The 16213-nt window shown below is 41.7% G+C and overlaps 1 protein-coding gene across 9 annotated transcripts in view; it reads right to left on the bottom strand.

The window, feature by feature from the left end:
- The window catches only part of TENM4 (teneurin transmembrane protein 4), a 1040112-nt gene that overhangs the window by 510410 nt on the left and 513489 nt on the right, over positions 1 to 16213 (bottom strand). For all 9 annotated transcript variants that reach the window (XM_075198626.1, XM_075198625.1, XM_075198627.1 and 6 more), the window contains exon 4: positions 1084 to 1154. The gene's annotated coding sequence lies outside the window, so the exon portion shown is untranslated. The remainder of the gene's footprint in view (positions 1 to 1083; positions 1155 to 16213) is intronic.

Here is a 16213-nt window from a genome sequence, read left to right on the forward strand (position 1 = left end):
AACGATAAGCTATGCTATAACTAACATCACAGTCCCCAGAGTTTATTTTATCATCTGTGACATGGCCACACTTTAGGTGATGGACATACGAAAACCTTTTTGTTGTTTTACTTTGCTTTTACTGTCAGGATGGTGAAGTAAATGGATAGCAAAGAGCTTCACACTCTTTCTTGTTACCCAAACACTAAAGTAACAGAGATTAGCTCCCTAGACATCGGCCACTATCTGGCATCGGTCACGCACATAAAAGAAAAAGACAGGTTTATATAGTTTACAATCCTCCCACAGCCCTAACTTGATGGACAGATGACACGCCCACCTTGCCTTTAAAAAGAAGTTTTCTGCAGGTGCTCTGTTTGATTGCAGACACACCCTGTCATCTGGCATCTAGCTGTGGAAAAGATGTTTTTATAAACCACTTCAAAACATATAAGTTAAATTAGACTCTTTACTATTATTTTGTCACACATATCTCCTCCACCTGTATCTCTTTAACTTAGGCGAACTACTGTACAAATGTGTAAAGCTTTCTGACTTAAAATACATATGACAACTTTAAAATTAAGCATCACCCGTTTCTCCAAACAAACTAACTTAATTGTTAGTGGTTTCTTCCAGAAAGAGAAATGTTTATACATTATAAGGGCTTGTACACACGGGAGTGGAAATATACCGCTAGTTATAGCATTGACAAAAGCCTTGTAGTTTGTAGACGCTTTTTCAGAGTGCGTTCAGTAACACGTCTAAATGTTTCCCTGTACCATACTGAGCTGTGCGCTTAAACAAACGTTCCCAGGCAAAGCCATTGTATCTTACCATGCGTTATCGCTTCTGAACGCTGCAGGCAACACCGAAGTTTGCATAAAACAAAGACGTGTAAATACTCTAACGAGAAGTGCCTAAAATTAACGCTCTTTTGCACGAGTGCTATTGATGACTGTACAATTTAAAATTGCAAAAGCTAATTGTTACCCATGTCTCATTGCAAATAGTTGTTTAAATATAGCCCTTTACAAATCTACGGCGTCTCACATGAACATTTATTAAATGACGTAAAAAGGACAACATTTTTAAAACTTTTACCTTTCCTTTTCAGTATTCACGAGTGACCCATCCAAGAGACACAGCTTATTCTTCTAACGATATAAGTCTACCTGCAGAAAAAGGAGACAAACGGATCAGTTTACGTAATATATAAAATATGATGTTATTTTATGGTGCAATATATATATAGAATTTCAAGCACAAGTTATCTAGTTTAAATCCTGTATCTATATCGCTATCTGATGCAATGATTTAGAAGGCATTGCGTCAGAGTGTCTGTCATATTACCAATAGACGGCAGCACATTAACCTAAATCATGGAGTATGTTACTGTACCGTAGTTACACCACATGTGATGTGTTTAGTTGACAGCTGAACCCCGCAGCTTAGTACCTGTAAATTATATACTAATGTTTCCTACTTTATCATTTAGAGGCCTAATACTATTATTATTATTATTAGTCTAGGCACACCTTCTAACTGTCCTGATTTCAGCGGGACACTCCCGATGTTGTGGCTCTGTCCCGATCCGGGATATGTTTATTCATGGATGGGAATACTGGGGGAACGGAGGTGGGTAATAGGCAGCCCATTGCTTTACAGTCCCCCATCACACAGTGACCATGCCCTCTTTGTTATGTGACCACGCCCAATATCCCACTGCCGAGGGCAGACATGTTGGGAGGTACGCCTAAAAATGCGCTTTCCAGCAGAAGTGTAAATAAAAGATGCAAAATGTGCCCTGAGTATAGGGACAAATTCCGATATCTGGGACCTCAGAGGAAGAAGATAGGGAGCCCTATGGGTGTGTGGCAGTACCCTCCAGCACAACATGACCATGTCCCCACCTCGTGGCCACGCCCCTTGTCCTGCTGGTGGGCACAGTCATGTTGGGAGCTATGATTTAGGGTCACATTATTTTTATTAGTTATCGGTGCCCCTGTGTACTTGTTTCAACATTAGATAGTACCACGTTGTTCCTCCCCCTCACCTGTGCATTAGATATAATATCTGTTCTATTAGATAGTACCACATTGTTCCTCCCTCTCACCTGTGCATTAGATATAATATCTGTTCTATTAGACAATACCACGTTGTTCCAGTGAAGGGGGCTGCACAGGAGAAGTCCTGGATTCTGGAGTGGGAGGAGGTAATCAGAGTGGAGTAGAGGCAACGGTCATTGGTCGAGCGCAGGGAGCAGACAGGAGTGTGAATGGAGAGGAGGTTAGAGATGTAGGGGGCAGTAGACTGGGAGAGAGCCTTGTACGTGGTGGTCAGGAGTTTGAAAAGGATTCTGTAGGGGATGGGGAGACAGTGTAGGGCAAGGAAGAGAGGGGAAGCGGAGGAGGAGCGTACCACCTCATTCCTCTCCCTCACCTGTGCATTAGATATAATATCTGTTCTATTAGATAGTACCACGTCGTTCCTCCCCCTCACCTGTGCATTACATATAATATCTCTTCTATTAGATTATTATTATTATCCTTTATTTGTTAGGCGCCACAAGAGTTCTGCAGCTCCGTACACTGCACAAACAGTAGACTATACAGGGTAAGACATTACTGAACAATAAACAATAAATACCAAAACTCCAGAGGCTCCAGGCAGGCTAATGCAGTAAGGACGGAGCAGAAGAACAGGTATGGATACAGGAGGGAAGAGGGCCCTGCTCAAATGAGCTTACATCCGAAGGGAGGTTGAACAAGACTCAGGCACAAAGGGAGTCAGTTGACGTATATGGGAGGGAGAAGGGACCGGGAGCAGAGAGGGGATAACGGGTTAGGTGGAAGGATGGTAGGCTTTAAGGAACATGTGAGTTTTAAGTGCCCGTTTGAAGGAGCACAGATTGGGAGAGAGACGGATGGAGCGAGGGAGGTCGTTCCAGTGCAGGGGGGCTGCACAGGAGAAGTCCTGGATTCTGGAGTGGGAGGAGGTGATCAGAGTGGAGGAGAGGCGACGGTCATTGGTCGAGCGCAGGGAGCAGACAGGAGTGTGAATGGAGAGGAGGTTAGAGATATAGGGGGCAGTAGACTGGGAGAGAGCCTTGTACGTGGTGGTCAGGAGTTTGAAAAGGATTCTGTAGGGGATGGGGAGACAGTGTAGGGCAAGGAAGAGAGGGGAAGCGGAGGAGGAGCGTACCACCTCATTCCTCTCCCTCACCTGTGCATTAGATATAATATCTGTTCTATTAGATAGTACCACGTCGTTCCTCCCCCTCACCTGTGCATTACATATAATATCTGTTCTATTAGATAGTACCACCCCGTTCCTCGCCCTCTAGTCGGTTCTTCTATCACTTGTGAAAGGTGATTGTTGTTTTAAAATAGATAATAATCAGTGCCCCAATTTCTAGCTGGATGGTAAAACCACCTTGAGGAGAATATATTTGTTTATTGTCCTTTCAGTCTGTAACAATAAATTAGTTTCAGAGCAATCCTTTACACTAGGTGGCTTAAGGCAATCATGATTAGACTGCATGTATGCATGACCCATAATAACTCTATATTATCATCCTTTCCAGATATCTTGGGCAAGTCTTATATATACACAAACCCCATGCTCTTTCCTATGCTTCTTAAACATGATATATTCCAGAAAATACTACATTGGAGGTCCTTCTGTAAGCTTACAGGCTAATCCCTGAAGTATTTTTTGAGTAACATCCATCTACCTCTAACTTTTCTATTGGTTCCCATATGAACCAAGACCAGTGGGAGCCCACAGCGCCTCCCAGCAATCTATTAACTCGATCTGCGCTATGCCGGACTTGAGCACACAAGACACCGCAGACTGCTCAGCATTCACGGCCCTGTCGACAGGTTACGCAGTCGGTCTAGTTGAATCTCCATTCCGAGTATCTGTGTGCTACATGAAAAAACAGCCAGTATTTAACTTGTGTGCAAAATAATAAACTAATTTGCCCCCCTTGCATTGTAACATGGTTTAGTCCAGTAGAAAACTTACTAATTTTTTTGCTTTCCTTTCCTTAATGAATCAGGCCCCCTGTGGTGTCACTAATTAGACGCCAGTGTTGTCTGTAGCTCAGAGAGAATGGAACCAGATAAATATACAGGACAGGTCTGTTTTCATTTACTAAGGCACATCAGTCCATAATTTGGGATCTGTGCTCTCTACCAAGTGCTCAGTCGAGTTATAAAATACAAAAATTAAAATACCAAAAAAAGATCGCAGAACATTTGGCAGAAAAAAGCAGTTTCAATCAACGGTATTGCCATGGAGAACAACGTAATTGTGAGGCACGGTGATTATCAATCAATAAATCAGAGAGATGGAATGACATTTTTGACAGAAAACTGCACAGGTGCAACATAAATGCATCCATTTTTCTGACATTCTGCTCCTATTACTGCGCATATTTCTTGTTTATATAAATAAATAAACAGATAGATTATCACGTCAAGAGGTTTGTGAGATGCAAATTTCATCCTACCAATGGGAGGAGCTGGGTGGATCGGGCAGTCCATGCTGGATGTGGACTAACTAGTAAGGTTTCATACACACGATCGTTTGCAATATGTTTTTCAACACATTTTACATTGCAAGTAAAAACACATAAACAGCATTGCATTTAAGCATGTGTTTAATATGCAAGTATAATTGCGTTCAATGTGCGTTTTTGAAACATGCGTCTGTGACAAAATAAAATGTTATTATTTTGTTTAAGCAAATGCAGGTGGACTCACTAACAGAGATGCTCACTGACCCCCCGTGTTTTGGTTTTGGATCTGGATTTACTTTGTGTTTTGGCTTTGGCAAAACCACCCTTGCGTGTTTTGGTTTTGGATCCCTATTTTTTTCTAAAATCCCTATTTATTTTTCTAAAATCACATAAATTGTCTCTTTTCTTTTGTTCCTACATTATTATTAGCCTCAATAACATTAATTTCCAGTCATTTCATGTAAATTTTTGTCAAATGACAAAAACACTGTGACCCCTGTTTCTGTGTGATCATTGACACTGAGCAATGTCACTGGAGACTGGAGAGTGACAAGAACACTGCTACCCCTGTTTCTGTGTGAGCAATGGCACTGATTAATATCACTGGATACTGGAGAGTGACAAGAACACTGCTACCCCTGTTTCTGTGTGAGCAATGGCACTGATTAATATCACTGGATACTGGAGAGTGACAAGAACACTGCTACCCCTGTTTCTGTGTGAGCAATGGCACTGAGCAATGTCACTGGAGACTGGAGAGTGACAAGAACACTGCTACCCTTGTTTCTGTGTGAGCAATGTCACTGAGCAACGTCACTGGAGACTGGAGAGTGACAAGAACACTGCTACCCCTGTTTCTGTGTGAGCAATGGCACTGAGCAATGTCACTGGAGACTGGAGAGTGACAAGAACACTGCTACACCTGTTTCTGTGTGAGCAATGGCACTGAGCAATGTCACTGGAGACTGGAGAGTGACAAGAACACTGCTACCCCTGTTTCTGTGTGAGCAATGGCACTGAGCAATGTCACTGGAGACTGGAGAGTGACAAGAACACTAATACCCTTGTTTCTGTGTGAGCAATGGCACTGAGCAATGTCACTGGAGACTGGAAAGTGACAAGAACACTGCTACACCTGTTTCTGTGTGAGCAATGGCACTGAGCAATGTCACTGGAGACTGGAGAGTGACAAGAACACTGCTACCCCTGTTTCTGTGTGAGCAATGGCACTGAGCAATGTCACTGGAGACTGGAGAGTGACAAGAACACTAATACCCCTGTTTCTGTGTGAGCAATGTCACTGAGCAACGTCACTGGAGACTGGAGATTGACAAGAACACTGCTACTCCTGTTTCTGTGTGATCAATGGCGCTGGATCTCCTGGGGCGGAAGGTACTTATGGAATCCAAAACCCGCGAGATCCGACAACGCAACAATGACGTTTTGCCTCGATTCAGATCCGAGGATGCACGAAAGTACCAAGCCGGCTCACGAGCCTACTCGGATCCCCTAAGTTCGGGCGGGCTCGGTTTTCAGAAAACCGAGCCTGAACATCTCTAGTTCTTACTCGCATCTCATGGCATTTACAATACATGTATTAATGCGTTGATGCACATCAGATGCGCTGAAATGGGACAAGAATTGCGGGTACCCGTAAGGTAAAACGCACATAAAAAAGTATGTACCCTCTTATTCAGTGCAATGATTTTTATTTTCACAGACGTTGACATGCTCTTGCGTTACAAACGCATCTTAAGCACCAAATTTTAATGCCAGTGTGTACGTGGCCTAAGGTGAAAGATTCTGTACCCAAAATATAAATACGAGATTTTACCTCGAGACTGGATTAACTTCAACGGAGGCACTTAAGCAGGTAGATGGAGAACCTTTTTGGAACATGCAAAATAACTTCATTTTTGCACGTGCGATTGTGATCAGCCGTAATATTCAACATCTTTTGTGCCATTTAGGAAGATTTTTATAAAAGAAAGCACATTTACCTATGTACATACACCAATGTCATTAATACATGACAATACACAAATTTGAAATATAAAATAATGAGAGAACCAAATTCCTGTCACCCTCACAACTTATTTAAAACATACGTAAAGCTCCGATGATAAGTATTTCAGGAGGAATATAATGAAGTTATAATTAATAAAGGGGTTTGTCTAAATGAAATAGCAGACAGAAATGTGAATGTGGCGTTTTCATTGCTGGTGACATGCACGTTACCATCACGAACCGCCACCCCCAAATTGTTACACAAAGAGTGTGTCAAAAATCACAGGGGGTACTTAAAAACAAACAGGGTTGTACACCGGTATATGTGCATGGCGAGCCAATAGGCAAATATACTCCTAAAATATAAGCTCTGATGTTGGAAATCCCCCCGTAGACGGCAAAAGAAAAAAATCCTTCAAGCTGACATCCTTTAAAATATATAAAAAAATTGTTATGAAATATCTATGACTTGTGTCAGAGTCTGTGTAAGTCTGTGAGGAGAATATTTGCTGCCACACGCGATCTCGCCTCAAAGTACTGTGAAATACCTAATATTGGTTTTTAAATGAAAACTAAATACTAATACACCACTTCAAAGGCAGCTCAAGTCCACACAGATTTGACTGACACTTGTGTGATTAGGCTCCTTCTAATCTTTCATGAGTCCTTGGAACAATTAGATCGGTAATTGTGCTATGAATGAAGAGTTGATCCTGTAGAAAAACAGCCTTAAACTGTTTGATATTTATTTAAATCCCATTTGCAAGGACAATTTTTTTTTTTGATAGGATTTTGTCTTTGCACCCAATTTTCGTATGTGTTATATTTTCATGTTAAATTCATGCATAGTAAAAATATGTAGAAATGTAGATGGAATTTGCAACGCCTGGGATAGGCAATCTCTGAGACTTATTTATCATTCAAGTCCCGGATCTGGCACTGAGTAGGATTTTTTGTTGCTGTGAAAGGATTTTTTATTGTCAAAAATATTATCAGGGCAGCTTAAATATTGACTGGGCCGGTCTCTGCAGATGGAATTGAAAAGCCCAGATTTGTGTTTCAGTTCAACTATTATTTTTTTTTTAAAAATAGATTATATTTCTTTTTAAAACTATTTTTTTAAATATTACAGAATTTTAAAAAAAGAATTATTTTGAGAATAAAGCTATCACCATCAGCCATGGGCTTTCAATCCACTCGAACGCGTACATTTTATTATTTTTTTATTTTTTTAAAATAAACTTTTTTATTGGTTTTAATCAAGGTACAAAAATGAGAGCCAACAGTAATTCAACAGGTGTTGTGGTACAGTGGCTATTAACAAGACAATATCAATGTACAAAAAAAAGAAAGATAGGGGGAATTCAATTCCCCCCGAAGTACCGTTGCGCTAAAACTATTACCGTTAACACGATAGTTTTAAAACGGCTTTCTGCTCGCAGCTCAGGGAGCTGCAGAGCAAAAAGCCGGCGTTAGAACTACCATAATAAGGCAATTATGCTCACTATTAGCGTAATAACGGTAATAGTGCGCAGGCCGTGTTACTTTTAACAGTAACGCGGCCAATTGAATACCCCCCATAGTGTCTAACCAGATGTGGGAGACTTAGTTTTTTACAGGGAAGACGTACAATGGGTGGGTAGATAAAGGGGGGGATTATTTGGCAGTTGTTGGAGTGGAGGGGAGATGGTAAGCAGCGATGACTCTTAAGAGTTGTGTAGGCGGCTGGGAAGATTGTAGTACATGGGAGTATGTTGAAGATAAGGGAGGGATAGCGCCGTAGGATCTGTCCAAGGCGACCAGACCGTCCGGAATGTAGCAGAGGTGTCGTGTAATTTGGCTGTTATACTCACCATGCGGAAAGTAGCCCATACGTTCTGAATAGTGTTGGAGAGAGAAGGTGGACAGGGATTTTTCCAGTGTGTGGCTATGAGGCAAGTTGCTGCATTTATTATGTTGCGGATCAGTCTTGTAAGTGGCGAGGGGTGTCAGGAATTGGTCTCGGTCAGTGATGGCTAACCTGTGACACTCCAGGTGTTGTGAAACTACAAGCCCCAGCATGCTTTGCAAGTGGATAACTAGCTGATAGCTGGCAAAGCATGCTGGGGCTTGTAGTTTCACAACACCTGGAGTGTCACAGGTTAGCCATCACTGGTCTAGGTAGTAATGTGTACAATACAGAAGGAGGCATATTGATGCCGATGATAGTAAATATGAGTAAATGGACTTCTCGCCAGTAGAGACGTATTTTTGGGCAGGTCCACCACATGTGCAGCAGACCGAAGTCTGCTGGCGAGACTTCTGTGACCGAAGTCTCGCCAGCAGAGATCTGAAGACTGGGGGAAAACTGAGCGAATGCTGGTGGAGGCCCAGTACCATCTATAGAAGATTTTGTGAACGTTCTCTTTAACCCGAACCAATATTGATGCCTTAGCCAGTTAGGCAAGTCTAATTTTGGCCCATTCTTTCGGGTCCAGTTCCTCTTCCGCGTCCCGCTCCCATGCCAACTCAACCTTTGGGAGTTGTTTGTGTTGAAGCAAGATCTGGGGGTAAATGTATCAAGTTGAGAGTTTTCTGGCGGGTTTGAAAAGTGGAGATGTTGCCTATAGCAACCAATCAGATTCTAGCTGTCATTTTGTAGAATGTACTAAATAAATGATAGGTAGAATCTGATTGGTTTTTCAAACCCGCCATAAAACTCTCAGCTTGATACATTTACCCCCTGGTATATGGTAGAGATAAGGCCCTTGGCGCAAAAGGGTCCGCAGCAGAGATTTTGGGGGTTTGTCCAAAAGCAGAAAACCCCTATAATTTCAAACTGAACTATGGCTCACAGCGGATATTGCTGATCCTGTTTAAAAGAAAGTTATAGAGCTGCTCACATATTTCGAACCGGCCGCCTGGCTCTTGAGCGCCAAACCTTGGAGCTTGTGTTCACCGTTCTTCAATATGTTAAAATAAACTATCAAATGTCACCTGTTCAAGCTGAAATGTTTACATTTGTTTTTATTGGAACAGTGAACATCACTGTGTGCAGGGCCGGATTAAGGGAATGGAGGCCCCTGGGCTAAGGGGGCCTCCATTCCCCCGTGAGGGCCCCCCCCGTGATCCGAGCCGCCCCCAAGGCACTTGCCTCCTTCTCCTGGCATTGCAGTCCTTCCCCGGCGTGCTGTACGCTTTTTACTGAGGAGATCTCGTGAGAGTGAGACTCACGAGCTCTCCTCAGTAAGGAGACTACAGCGCGCCGGGGAAGGACCGCAGTGAAAGTGCTCAGCAGCATTGATCAGGCCAGGGGCGCCCCCGCCCCTGACCGATCAATACTGCTGCTGAGCACTTTCAAGGGCCCCCTGGATGCCCGAGGCCCCTGAGCTGTAGCCCAGTTAGCCCTATGGTTAATCCGGCCCTGACTGTGTGCGAGTTTTAAGTTTGCTGCTTTCATAGAGAAACTTATCAAACTCTAGTCATTGCAGCTATTAACCTTTGACATGGTATTGTTGGAATTGCGCTCAAAAGTTTAGTGCAATCCAGAGATCAGCGGGTAAATGTATCAAGCCGAGAGTTTTCCGGCGGGTTTGAAAAGTGGAGATGTTACCTATAGTAACCAATCAGATTCTAGTTGTCATTTTGTAGAATGTGCTAAATAAATGATAGCTAGAATCTGATTGGTTTTTCAAACCCGCCGGAAAACTCTCAGCTTGATACTTTTACCCCCAATAATTTATTGCAAATCTTCGAACTTAAGAACCAGTTCAACCAAAAAGCTCTTTTCTACCGTGGTTGTTTGTTAGAGCTGATATGCTATTACAGATAGGTAATATATTATTTTAACTTATTACTGAGATTAAAAGTAAAAGTAATGTGCGGTCCTTTAGACATTTGGACATGTTGGAAAATAATCAGTATGTGGAACAAGATTTTTAGTTTTTGTCAACTACTCTCTGGGAGTCATTTCCTATTGCTTTCCTTCTTTGCAATTATGATAATTGGGCTCAACACACTGCAGGATATGCACAATGCATATGTTTATATAAAGTCCCTGCAGAACGCACAGAGATAAAACAATAAGGTTATTAAATACATTAACACCTGTTAATAATATAGAGCCTGATTCATTAAGGAGAGTAAAGCAAAAAAAAACAATTAGTAACTTTGTACCTTGGCAAAACCATGTTGCATTGGAGGGGGGGGGGGATATATTTAAAATGTGGGTGCAGATTTATAGTTGGGGTAGGACATATCCAAGATCAACTTTTAATGCCAGTGTAAAATAAAAGCTATCAAGTTTTTGCGTCCTACATGAAAAAACAGACAGTATTTATCTTAGGTGCAAAATAATAAAATAATTTGCACCCCTTGAACTGTATCATGGTTTGGGCCGGGAGAAAATTTACTCATTTGCTCTCCTTAATGAATCAGGCCCATAGTCATTAATGGAAACACATTAAAAAAAGTTTTCTTTTTTGCTTTTGTTTTTTAACATAAAATACAATACTCAGGATGTTATTAATGTCTCCTGTACATAAAATGTATTTTTACTATAGATGCTCAGGCTCGGTTCCCCGAGAACCGAACATACCCGAATTTAGCAGATCCGAGTTTGAAAGTGTATGAAAATAATATTGTGATCTGTGAGGTGGTCAAAATTGACTGCAAATGACTTGAAATTAGTGTTATTGAGTTTAATAATAAGGTAGGAACAAAAAAAGAGCAAAATTATGTGATTTTAGCATATTTTAGGATTTTTTCTAAAAAATACAAAACCAAAACACACGAGGACGGTTTTCCCAAAATCAAAACTAAAACACGAAGCTAATCCAGATCCAAAACAAAAAACAAAACCAGTCCACGGGGGTCAGTGAGCATCTCTAATTTTTACAGTTGTTCCTGATTACAAACACATGTTGTAGCATGCATACACAGCTGTCATCACTATCGCTCGGCACTTACACAGGCCCTGCAACTGGTGCAAGTGATACAGCTATAAATCACGTATTTGAGAGATGCCCAGTGCTTGAATCGGGCACTGCTGCGTGCGCTCAATCTTGGCACGCCCTTACTGTACATTGACTATGTCCATACGCCCCTTTCCTTCCCCGTTACGCCCTCCAAATCGTCAGCAGTTAGAAGTGTCCTTTGTGTTTGAAGATAAATTGCATACACTTCAGTTTGTGCATTCTGAGCATTGCAGAGCGAGTTTACAGTTTACACAAAATAAGTCACGTATTGGCATCTACGTTCCTTACTAAAGCAGGCCCTCTTTGTCTTAAATCAAGGTCCAAATGCAATATGAAATGTTATTTTTATTTGTAGAAACTGTGATACTATTACCTGGTCAATGTTCTTTATGTCTGCTATACCTTGGTTATCTGTTGTCATTTTGTAACTTGTTTTGGTAACGGGGGGGGGGGGGGAATAACTTTATTTTTGTATTTATTTTGTATTTTTTTTATTTAATTTTTATTATTGTAATAAAAGAAATTTTCAAAAAACAAAAATGAATGGTAAGTATTGAGATGTCTCACTCCTCAGGCCCCATTACACCTATCAAACGGTGAATCTCAGGATAATTTCAAGTTAAAACTTTTTTGGTTTTTCTTTTAATGTCTATTTTCTTGGTTGTTTATCTGTAAACATTGTTATGTCTCTATGTATTGCACACACTGTGCTAGGACTTTGTGACTTTCAGCAACAGGCGAAGCACCAGGAACGAGCGGCAGAAAGGAAAACCTGGAGTTTTGCTCTAAAAATGTTCTCATTATTTTGTTCTCCTGCGGAGGACACGAAGCTAAGTGGCAGCTGAACTTAAATGATCTTAGACTTTAGTTAAACCACAAGTCTGAACCAAAACAATTGGGAGCAGGGAGAGGTGTTCTCAGGCCAGCGGATGCCCAAAGTTCCGTCCTTAGAAAAGTTACTGAGGGGTTTAACAATGACATTAGCCTCAAAGAAAAGAGGTTAAAATTCTCTCTGTGGAATTCACTTGTGTTATTTATTTATTATTTTTCTAAAGGGAAGACAGAAAACGGGCAACTGTCACAGAAACAAAACACTTTGTGCTGATTCAGAGACGTCCGCGTGTTTGCGCTGTGTACGTGCGAAACTTCGACTTTTTGGCTTTTACGACATCATATGCCTGAAGAGGAGTGGCAGGGGGTTCTAACGTAGGTAATGTACAATAAGGACGTGTTTGAGCTGAAAAAGAGGATTTATTTGCGGGTGGCCCGAACTAGCGAACTGCTTGTTTAACTAGAGGCTTGCGAATAATTCACATACGCTTATTAAGAGTAAGACTATAGCAGTCCCTGGTGGGCAAGGGGCTTTTTGCCGTAGTCAATGTACAACAGGGGCGTGCCAAACTCGAGCACACACAGCCACATCCAAATCAATCTCTACGCACGTCAAAGTTACTTACGTTTCTGCCGTATCTCTTGCTCCAGTTACAGCAGGAGCGCACGGAGAATTCCCCCCCTCCCTCCAAAAAAAGAGAGCAGCTGCGCATGCGGCAGCGCATGCGCAGCAGCTCCATTTCGGCGGCACTGCACTGAACAGCAGCCGCGGCACTGTCAAAGAAGCGTCTGCGGCGGTGCTGTATACAATACAGCACCGCCGCAGACGCTTCTTTGTCAGCGCCACGGCTGCTGTATAGTACAGTGCCGCTATGTAGGGACACTGTTCTTCGCGGAGGGAAAGTGTTTCTGGAGAACCAGAAACCCCCCCTGTGTGCGTTCCTGTACAGGGCTAGTCTAAGCCCTGATCGGTAGTGATGATAGTCTGGCATGCATGCTATAACATGTGTTTGCCACCACGAGCACCTGCAAAAATTATTTTTATGTTCAGTAGACATTAGCAACATCCTGATAAATGTATTTCATGTGGAAAAACATTTTTGTTTTAAAAAAAACAACAACACTTTTTTCTACCTGTTTTATCATCAATACCTATATAATTACCATGTGATATTAATTCAATATTTTTTTTTATTTCCTTGTGCGTTCTTTTGAGCATTTATAATCCTCATGGGTATTGGACATATCCTGCAGCATCTGATGTAGTAAAACACAGCAGACCTGCACCTGAATTCAACAGTGGACGTATCTCGAGATCCGTGACTTGATGAACTCGGCCATACGCAGAACCTAAATACGAGCATAGAATACTGGGCGTGATGTGCTCTCAGAATGAGGGCCTTACAAATCAGGCCCATAATGTTTTTTGCACACATATGGGGAAGTTGTATTAGTTTATTTAAGCTTAAATGGTTATTCATAGCAACTATGTTCATATCATATAAAATAAAAGGTTTATGTTCGGAAGTTACACATAAGTGTGTGAGGGCTGTTTCTGTCGGCTCATTCAGACCTGTACGCCTCTTCAACTCAGGCCCTTTATTACAACTGTTTTCATTTATCCTTATTAATTTCTTTAAGTACTTTATTGGGAGTTTAGTAAAATTAGGTTTGATAAAATATGGGATAGACTTATGGACGCTACTGTGACACTACAACCCCCAGCGTGCCCTCTGTGAGGTCCTTAAATCAAGTCTGAGCTCCACAGACCATCTCTGGTACTAGGGAGTCAACTATGTTTAGTTAAATATATAAGGGAACGTACATTTCTAAAACACCGATTAAAGCCTCTCTTAGTAAGTCAATATCAAACATAATAAGTACACTCTGATCAAATTCAGAAAACATGGACCGATAGGGATTGTAGTGCTCTGAACAGACAGTGCGTCATGTGACCGATGTGGGTGCACACAAAGAGACGGATTCATCACAATCACTCTGTGCATCCCCAGATCCGGGACATACAGGAGCATATGCAGCCCTATCAGCGACATACTAGAATGCAAAGGTCACTTACTACAGCCTATGATTTTGGGGAGCGAACGGAGCGATCAGCCCTAGTCAATTTACAGTAAGGTTGTGCCAAACTCAGGCGCATGCAGTCATTTTCTCTTGTTGTCATATTACCACCTCACCCAGCTATGCTACCCCCTCTTCCTGTCATACTACCCCCTCTTCTTGTCATACTACCCCCTCTTCCTTTCATACTACCCCCTCTTCCTGTCATACTACCACCTTTTCCTGTCATACTACCCCCTCTTCCTGTCATACTACCACCTTTTCCTGTCATACTACCCCCTCTTCCTGTCATACTACCCCCTCTTCCTATAATACTACCCCCTCTTCTTGTCATACTACCCCCTCTTCCTATAATACTACCCCCTCTTCCTGTCATACTACCCCCTCTTCCTATAATACTACCCCCTCTTCTTGTCATACTACCCCCTCTTCCTGTCATACTACCCCCTCTTCCTGTCATACTACCCCCTCTTCCTATAATACTACCCCCTCTTCCTGTCATACTACCCCCTCTTCCTGTCATATTACCCCCTCTTCCTGTCATAGTACCACCTCTTCCTGTCATACTACCCCCTCTTCCTATAATCCTACCCCCTCTTCTTGTCATACTACCCCCTCTTCCTGTCATACTACCCCCTCTTCCTATAATACTACCCCCTCTTCCTGTCATACTACCCCCTCTTCCTGTCATATTACCCCCTCTTCCTGTCATACTACCACCTCTTCCTGTCATACTACCCCCTCTTCCTATAATCCTACCCCCTCTTCTTGTCATACTACCCCCTCTTCCTGTCATACTACCCCCTCTTCCTATAATACTACCCCCTCTTCCTATAATACTACCCCCTCTTCTTGTCATACTACCCCCTCTTCCTGTCATACTACCCCCTCTTCCTATAATACTACCCCCTCTTCCTGTCATACTACCCCCTCTTCCTGTCATACTACCCCCTCTTCCTATAATACTACCACCTCTTCCTGTCATACTACCCCCTCTTCCTATAATACTACCCCCACTTCCTATAATACAACCCCCTCTTCTTGTCATACTACCCCCTCTAGCTGTCATACTACCCCCTCTTCCTATAATACTACCCCCTCTTCCTGTCATACTACCCCCTCTTCCTGTCATACTACCCCCTCTTCCTATAATACTACCCCCTCTTCTTAGAAAGATATATACCACCGCACTAAGTACTAATTTACATAACCAGACTAATGTTAAATTGCTTGATTAGTAATATTATATGGCTGGATTGGTGCACCTCTACATGTAAAACATTAGGATTAAGGACACATGTGATATAGGAAAACATGCCTAATGGGGCACTCTGTAATGATCATTTTATTTAAAATATACTTTTTATTAGTGTAGTCTAAAATATATTGTTCCCAAAATAAGCCTAAATATAGTAGGCAGCGAAATATTAAAAAGAAAAAAATAATGAAAATTAAAGAATTAAAATAAAGATGTTAATAAACTGGCAAATTGTGCCAAGCCTGCTGTGTGTTTTCTATTTTTGGATATATTCCGTTGGTTACCAATTCTCACGTGTTAACCAAGTGTGTCAGTGTATAAATTAGGATTATTTATTAGCAAGGTTTATGTTCATCACCTTTGCCATTATTTATAATGTATTGTTACATGTATCAAGACATACAATTATACTATCAATGTCATTGTGTATGATAAATATTGATGAATAAATATTGATACATGTAACAATACATTATAAATAAGGGCAAAGGTGATGAACATAAATACTACCCCCTCTTCCTGTCATACTACCCACTCTTCCTATAATTCTACCCCCTCTTTCTGTCATATTACCCCCTC

Source organism: Mixophyes fleayi, chromosome 2, assembly GCF_038048845.1.
Source record: "Mixophyes fleayi isolate aMixFle1 chromosome 2, aMixFle1.hap1, whole genome shotgun sequence".
NCBI classification, from domain to species: Eukaryota; Metazoa; Chordata; class Amphibia; order Anura; family Limnodynastidae; genus Mixophyes; species Mixophyes fleayi.